This window comes from Ascaphus truei, chromosome 13 (assembly GCF_040206685.1).
Source record: "Ascaphus truei isolate aAscTru1 chromosome 13, aAscTru1.hap1, whole genome shotgun sequence".
NCBI classification, from domain to species: Eukaryota; Metazoa; Chordata; class Amphibia; order Anura; family Ascaphidae; genus Ascaphus; species Ascaphus truei.
Window position 1 is genome coordinate 39,935,350 of NC_134495.1, and position 8,880 is coordinate 39,944,229.

General features: G+C 38.3%; 1 long non-coding RNA gene across 1 annotated transcript; it reads right to left on the minus strand.

Annotated features, from left to right (window-relative positions):
- Positions 1–2,476: 2,476 nt before the first annotated feature.
- Positions 2,477–8,553, minus strand: LOC142465274 (uncharacterized). The gene is made up of 2 exons (XR_012787833.1): positions 7,653–8,553; positions 2,477–3,532 (listed from the first exon to the last, which is right to left on the minus strand). It is a non-coding gene; the product is annotated as an uncharacterized LOC142465274 (long non-coding RNA).
- Between the last annotated feature and the right edge of the window lie 327 nt (positions 8,554–8,880).

Sequence of the window (8,880 nt, forward strand, 5' to 3'; positions counted from 1 at the left end):
TGATAGACAGAACTCAAAAAAAATATTGGTAATCTTACACAAATTGCAGGGTGCAAAATAGAGGAACAAGAGAAGGACCCAATTCCTCCTAAATAATTACAAAGCAGTAATAATAGTTCCAGCACTCACTGACTAATGGAATAAAGCTAAGGAGTAGGTAAATGCCAAATCAAAACAAGTGTTTCATATCTACATAAGTTAAATACACGGAGTGATGTGACACAAACACACAATAATATAAAATACACAATGCAAACATAGGTAGTACAGGGGAAACCCCGGGATAAGGAGTGGAGAGCAAATAGAGGAAAAAAGGGGTGGACACAATGGGCAAAAAATGGGGATAGACGGGGCAGCAATGTTTTGGGGGAAAAAACCCTTCCTCAGGCCCGTTCCCTCAAGTCCCCAAGGGGACACAGAGGTACTTCCCTTACCCCAACTTTTTCTAGACCAATCAGAAATTTTAACCAATAAGTTTGTGGAAAGGAAGTATAACAACACGAACATACAAAGAGCGTTAGATAAAACCATTTCACTATCTACAGAATCCATTCTTACCCCAAAACAACCCAGGATGAGGACCACTGTTAATGCACCTTTATCACGCAGTGCAATAAGGAGGCAAGTAAGATTAATGGCATTTTAAACCAACACTGGCACATACTGAAAGATGATCCCATTCTTGGCAGTCCTCTTCCAGATGTGGCTCAGATATTTTATAGGAAGGCACACAACATTAAAAGCAAGTTGGCACCTAGTGCTTTAAGAAAAGTTAAAAGCAATACTGGATGGTTAGAACCCCCCAATGGATTTCATAGATGTAAAAACTGTGTAGCTTGTAAACACAGTCCGGATATTGGAGATAGATTCATTTCCAATAAAACAGGGAAAGAATACAAAATTAAAAAAACATCTCAATTGTAGATCTAAATACATTGTACTGTATATCTTTTAGAATGTATATGTAGCTTCCAATATGTGGGAAAAACTATACGTCCACTACGCATTAGAATTTTGGAGCACATTGGAAATATCCGAAGGAAACTAACAATACACAGTGTATCTAAGCATTTTTTAATAGCCCATAACTCAGACCCCAAATATTTGAAATGTAAAGGGATAGAACAGGTTATGCCTAATTGGAGAGGAGGCGATCAAAATACTGCGTTGATTAAAAGTGAGTCCTTTTGGATTTATGAATTGGGCACGTTATCCCCTTTTGGATTAAATGCAGATTTTGATCTGAGTGCTTTCCCGTGATGTGATTAATAAATAGTTCAATATAATGTGATTATATCTAATATCATTGTTTTTTCTGTTTTACAGTCCAGATTGGGATTTCATATATTATTTCTCTAGTTTTTATATAGGTCTTAATTTTTAAATATGTATTTTCAAATTTTTAGGATTTTTTATAATGTTGAGTTTCATGTATGTTTTTTAATGTCATTTGATTAGGCACTTGTTATTGTATTTTTGAACCACCATGTATATCTACATGGAGGATTTAAACTTTGTATGCTGCATAGAAATAACATTGTAGTATTAGTGAGATATAACATTTATGTCAGTTTATCATTTAATCCTACGCTCATACAAAGCTGCTAATATTTGCTACTAATTATGCAGCAACCAATTAGAATATTATGGAGGGTATTTAAGAGCTTCTATACCATTAATCAACACTCCTGAAGAAACCTGTCAGGTGAAACGCATAGAGTGTCCATGCTGGGGTAGACGCTGCACGCCATGCTTTTTGCTGCTCGAGAGAATCGTTTGCCGTTTGAACATCCGGGAGATCACCACCCGGAAGCACGGAGACGAGAGACGCCGACGGAGCTGAACCGCAGAAGGGAGGAAACAGTCCAGGTTCCAGTTGTTGGTGTAGATCTTTGGATCCAACTGCTTTTATTATTCAAATACCATTTGTGCATTTTCAACATTTATCTACGAATATAAAGTGTCACAACAGGCTATACTATGTTCGGTCCTTTATTTATGAAGGTCCTATCCATGTGTGCTTCCTGATTGCTCTGTCCTGAGGTTGACGTTGGGAACATGTGAAGGTGTGTGAGTGTCTCATCCCACTTCAATGAGACTGTCTGACCCAACACAGTGCCAGGGCTCTGGCAAAGGATTGTGGCCCCTTAGGGGAATAGTCTGCCCACCTCTCCCCTTACTCTATTAGAGAGTAAGGGAAGAGCAAGGACAGCTTCTAGGGCCCTGACTAGGAGTGGTGTCTAGGGACTTCCTTGAGGTGGGCAACCTTGATGATGTGCGGCTAGAGACCGGCCGCAATGATGGGCAGTCTGCCAGTCAAGATGACAATAAAGAATGTCCAATTTGAAAGAACCTTCTTGCCTGAGAGTGGAGTCATTCAGGGAGAAGCTGCACCCAGAGGTTCTCTTCCAGAGACTCCTCCCTGCTGTCGTGGGGACTGTTACAAAAGTTTCTTCTTCAGAAAATCAGGACTCAGTTTCAGTTCAAATATATCAGCAGTTTATTCTTCAATCAGCTTTCAATCTTCAATAAGCTTTTACATAGCAAAGATACATACATACTCTTACTTGTCAGTTCAAAATACAGAAGGGTAGTAGTTTAAACTACATTACCCATGATTCTTATACTTTTCTGAACAAAGAACTCATCAATCAATGTCTCTTTCTCTCCTGATTAAACAGACTGATTTCCTCAGGAGGTAAAAACCCCTAGGGACCTTCTGCTGGCAGGGATATATATATCACAGAACAGACAGGACCCCGAGACACTGATACCTACATACTGTTTATACAATTATAACCATATGTGAACTCTGATGTCCAAGCTGACCATGAGCCTTTCATAAAAGCAGCATGTTGAACTTATAACATGTTAACCTGTTGGGTGCTGAATATATATAATACATGTGTATATACTTGTATTGCTATTCTACTTTTAATACAGAAAATATATAACTAAACTTATTTCATCAATCCCCTCTTTGATACTGTAAGTATCATTTCTTATAAGCTGATCTTGTAATTAAACAATTTGCTTGAGAATCATAGTCTGCCCAAATGTTAGTATTTGTTTTTGTCATGTTTAACCTAATTATCACTAGTTTTGTCCTATTAAAACTTCAACATTCCATATTATTCACTCTTACTACTCCCTGGATTATTTGATTAACCCCTCCTATCCTTCTACAAAACCGTGTATCATTGCTATTATCACTTAAAACTCCTGTTAAGACACACTCATAAGGATATTTCATACACTCAACAAGATTAGTTTGTTCTTCACATTCCATTACTGTCCCCAAAGAAACCATTGTACTGCACAATAATAATAATAATAATGTCATTGTTCTGTATACTGAGATCCCCCAGTTCCAGATCTTCCGTTGTTTTGCTTCTTTCTTTGGTAAAAGTTTCTTTGGAATGAATTCCTCTGAACATTGTTCTGAATCAGGTATTCGCTCATACCCTTCCTGCATCATAAATGCTTCATATCCAAATGGTCGTACAGTCCATTGTCCAATGTTAAAAGTCATCTGTAACATAAAAAAATAAAACAGTATCATTGTTCTTTAACCCTTGACCTTCAGAACTAGTTTACATTGATCAATATGTACCAACATTGAAGCACTTGCTTTTGGTTTGGTATTAACACGTTGTATTTGTAGAACAGTTTGACCCATTTTCTTAAGAATAATATAAGGTCCTTCCCAACCTGCATGCCATGGGCCAGGTTTCCTGAAAGTTTTTACCATAACTTTCATTCCTGGAAGAAACTTATAAGCTGGATTTACTTTTACATCCCCATTTTCTCTAGGAGCCATGTTTTCTGCCGCAAAATGTAAAAGTTTAGCTAACTGATCTTGCAATACAGATAACCATTGAGTATGCTCGGTGGCCATCTTTAATGGTCCCGAAACTTGAGGTTCTGATGGAAAAATTAAAGGCATCCGCCTTCCAGTCATCAACTCATGAGGAGTTAACTGTGTTCTTGCATTGGGTGTTGCTCGAATAGACATAAGAACTCCTGGTAAATGATTAACCCAATGTTTGCCATATTCTGCTAACATCTTTTTAAGTCTTGATTTCAATGTTCGATTCATTCTTTCAACTATCCCAGCTGACTGCGGATGATATGGGACATGAAACCGCTGCTGGATCCCCAGCAGGGAACATAAATGTTTCATAATTTCACCTATGAAATGTGGCCCATTATCTGATTCAATTACTCTTGGAAATCCCCAAACTGAAAACACTTCTTATTGTTGGTTAGTGGAATAGCTTCTACCCATTTGGAGAATATATCCACTATTACAAGACAATACTGTAGCCCTCCTGGAGCTGCTGGTAAAGGACCTATGAAATCAATTTGAATAGATTCCCAGGGACCACCTGCCAAAGGCACTCGCTGTAATACAGGTCTCTGTCCTTTGGGCCTTGGATTGAATTGAGCACAAATTAAGCATTCCTCACATACTTCCTGACACCTTTTTTCAATATTTTCACCCTCAAATTTAGCCATGATAATTTCTTTTAAAGATTGAATTCCTATATGACCCAATTGACAGTGATTGAATTGAATTAGTTCCTTTAAGATCCCTTTTGGAACATATGGACAGAAAGTACCATCATCTCTTATGGATCCCCATAAGCCTGTTTCTTTATGTAGTGTATAGTCCCTTTTTAACATAGATTCCTGCTGTTGTTGCAATAGCTTTAAATCTGCAACTGGTTCTCCTAGTGTTTCTCTTTTAAGGGTAACTGCAAGAATTATATGTTCAGGATATAACAATTCTCCTACCAAAGCAGCTTCTCGAGCAGCTTTGTCTACGAGATTGTTATTGATAGACTCATAATCTTTTGTGACCTGGTGCGCTTTAACCTTTATGATACTACACCTCTCAGGTGTTTTAGCAGCTTGATCAAAGAGTTCTTGCAATATTACACCATGAGCCAATGGTTTATTTTGAGAGTCCACCATACCACGCTTGGACCATACAGGTAAATGTAGTGTAAGTGATTTAACTACATACCCACTATCACTAAAGATGTTACAGTGTTCATAACCCATATTGATGGCTTTCTTAACTGCCTCTAATTCTGCCCTTTGAGCTGACATCCCTCCAGGAAGTCTATATTTCCAGACTTCTTGCGTGTCAGGATTCCAAATAGCAAAACCTGTTTTGTACTGCCCTTCATAGAAAAAGCGTGCCCCATCTACAAACAATGATACTCCGTCCGGATTCATTTGTTTGGAGAATGGAGACCATGCCTCTTCCTCTACTGCTTCCTGACAATCATGAGGAGTCCCAGAAAAATTCATTAGCTCAGGTAAAACAAATTTTGTGCTACTCTCTACCGTTAAGAGTCGATCCTGTAATTTTAATACACACTGAGCTAATCTAGCAGAATGTACTGCCATGTCTGTGCGGGACTGGAGAAGTTTTAAAGGTGTATGTGGTGTTTGGATTATAACAGTCCCAAATCCTATTATGTGTTCCAATGCTTCTAAAGCCCAATTAATAGCCATTAATTGTTTAACACATTCATACATCCCCTTCTCAACTGGTGTCATTAAGCGAGAGAAGTATCCCAATATCCTCTCTTCTTTGTATTGTTTTTGCAAAAGCACTGCAGAAATAGATTCTTTCCCTGCATGACACTGTATGATATAAGGTGAATCTATCACAGGTGCAGCTAATGTTGGGGCTCGGCTGAGTTCCCGTTTAAGCTGAACCCATGCTTGCTCAGTTACATCTGTCCAGAGTAACGTGTCCTGCAATTGTGAACCTTTTAAAAGATCATACAATGGTTTGGCAATTCCTGCCATATTCATGATAAACTCTCTACTGAAGTTAACTAATCCTAGAAACTTCCGAAGATCACCTATTGTAAGTGGCCTAGGTAACAATTGTACTGCTTCTACACGTTTTTGTCGTGGAGATTTACCTTGATCTGTAATATCCACTCCCAAAAAAACAACTTTTGACTGCAGCAGCTGTACTTTTTGTGTGTTCAATTTTAAGCCTGCTTGTATCAATGCTTCACAAAGATAATGTAAAATGTTTACATGACCAAATCCTTCATCCTCAAAACATTGATAAGCAAAGACTTTGGCTGCTTCCATGCCCTTATTTTGAAAAAGCATGCGAGCCTCCAAAATCTGTGATGCAGCATGATCCACATTAGGTGAGTCAAATGCTCTAAACTTTACTACATCTGATAACCCCTGAATTTTACTGACAAATTCAATAACACATTGCTTATCATCATCTTTTGTCATTTTAGCAGGATCTTTGCTATTTATTAAACACCATGCCTTAGTCCACATACTAGCACAAACTCTCATGTCATCCTCTTTATTTATTTTAAAAGAGTCCAGAACATTAGGGAGCAGTCTCTCAACTCCCGTAGCACTCTGTACTACCAATAGCAATCTTTGAGTCTCAGAAGGGAAAATGTTTTTTAACACTTCATCATCATCTCCTTTTCCCCACTGTGCCTCATCATCTTGCAAAATTTGATTTTGTATCATGGTTTCAAATTTAGATTTTACCCATGAACTAAGGGCAGCTGGTAACCAAATTAACAACATTTTGTATGCATCAACATTGTCAAACCCTCTTTTTGTTATTTCTCCTTCAAAAATACCACAATTGTAAAATGGACCTTTTTTCTCATCATACTTAGGAAAGTCTTTTACCAACTTGGACATTTTTAGATTGTCCAAATTAGAAGAGCCTGTCACAGTATGCAAATGATTGGACAAATCAGATTTTAGCAAATCCCAATTAACTTTTTCTTCTGCATACTTAGTACCTTCTAACACTTGTATTCCCTGTGATAGAGGATCAGTAACTTTCCACAATACCTCAGTGCGGTCTATTAAATCACCCACACTGCGAATAGTGTCTTTTTGAACCTCTTGCAATTTTTCAGCATCGTCACTCAAAGCTCGCACTGCTGCCCGCAGCAGATCAACAGTGAGGCGATTCTGACCAAGAGCTTCTTTTAATGGTCCTACACGCACTTTCATTTTTTGTACCTGAGGTGACTCCTCAGCAGATTCTGAAGTACCTGTCTCAACTGTTTCAATAACAGTCACATTATCCAAAACCTGATCTAGGTTGTCAATGGCATTTACTATTTTACTCATTAAATCAGACATTTGATTATAAGCAGGTACTCTTGGAGTACTGAGTCTAGACAAGCGAGGCATAGATTGTGGACCACGTGGTGTAGACATATTTAAAGTACTGTTCGTGGTAACACCCATTATTGCCCCCATCAATATATCCCTCTTGTCTTTAGACTGAGTACATACAATACAACCATCACTTTCCTTTTTATAACACTCTTGCATTGCATTTGAAGTATCTATAAAACCTTTTGCTAACAAGCCTACTTTCTTTTCATCTTTAAACATTTCAAATTTTCTCCCTTCTACTTCTTTAATTCCATCTAAGACAAACAACATAAAATCATCCCAAATATCCAAAGGATTACCCCCAGAGATGTTGGTATCCAAAGAATATTTGGAGGCTTTTCTCTTAAGCCAGTCCATCTTCAAACGATAATCAATATATGGACTAAAAAACTTTAAATTTTGATTATCGTGACTACCCTCCTTCAGTATGTAAGTAACGAATAACGTACCGTTACAGGGGTTCTGAAGTGGAAGCGTGCACTCCTCCACTATATAGCACCCCTTTTTCTTCTGTATCTTTGCTCAAGAGACACCCCGCCTTATTCCGGGCCCAAATGAAGTAACCAGGCGACCTTGGGTTGCTGATTTGTCTCTTTCCTTGGTCTTTGTACTTCAAAAAATAACAGACGTCTTTCCTTTATCCTCACGTTATACCAAATCTTCCTCCTGGACTGGAACCAATTTCCTTGAATGAAGTCTTTCAATTCCGGATCTTCATGGGCGAAGTTTACAGACTAGGAATAAGGTTTATGGAAACCCTCTCTCCTTTTGGGAGACACGATAACTCTCACCTTTTTATTCCTTTTAGCTGTTAGTCCATGCCCGCTGCATTCTCCACCATTATGTTACAAAAGTTTCTTCTTCAGAAAATCAGGACTCAGTTTCAGTTCAAATATATCAGCAGTTTATTCTTCAATCAGCTTTCAATCTTCAATAAGCTTTTACATAGCAAAGATACATACATACTCTTACTTGTCAGTTCAAAATACAGAAGGGTAGTAGTTTAAACTACATTACCCATGATTCTTATACTTTTCTGAACAAAGAACTCATCAATCAATGTCTCTTTCTCTCCTGATTAAACAGACTGATTTCCTCAGGAGGTAAAAACCCCTAGGGACCTTCTGCTGGCAGGGATATATATATCACAGAACAGACAGGACCCCGAGACACTGATACCTACATACTGTTTATACAATTATAACCATATGTGAACTCTGATGTCCAAGCTGACCATGAGCCTTTCATAAAAGCAGCATGTTGAACTTATAACATGTTAACCTGTTGGGTGCTGAATATATATAATACATGTGTATATACTTGTATTGCTATTCTACTTTTAATACAGAAAATATATAACTAAACTTATTTCATCAGGGACCTGGAAGAGATGGAGGCGCTGTACCAGAAGTGAGTAATTCTCAGCATTACCTCACGAGCCAGTCCTGATATATTTCCCCATATCACCGCGGAAGACTCAGGAGTTCTGTAAGCCAGCAGGTGTACCACACTATAGTACATGTAACATGGGGCAGTTTCCTCACGTAAGGGGCCAATATGAGATTGGGGGGGGGGGGGGGAAACACCGTTACACATATATGTTTTGTCAATTGGATCTAGCATTGGGCTCCCCTGTCTTTTGTTGTATAACGCTAACAGACCTCTCGCATAGCATAC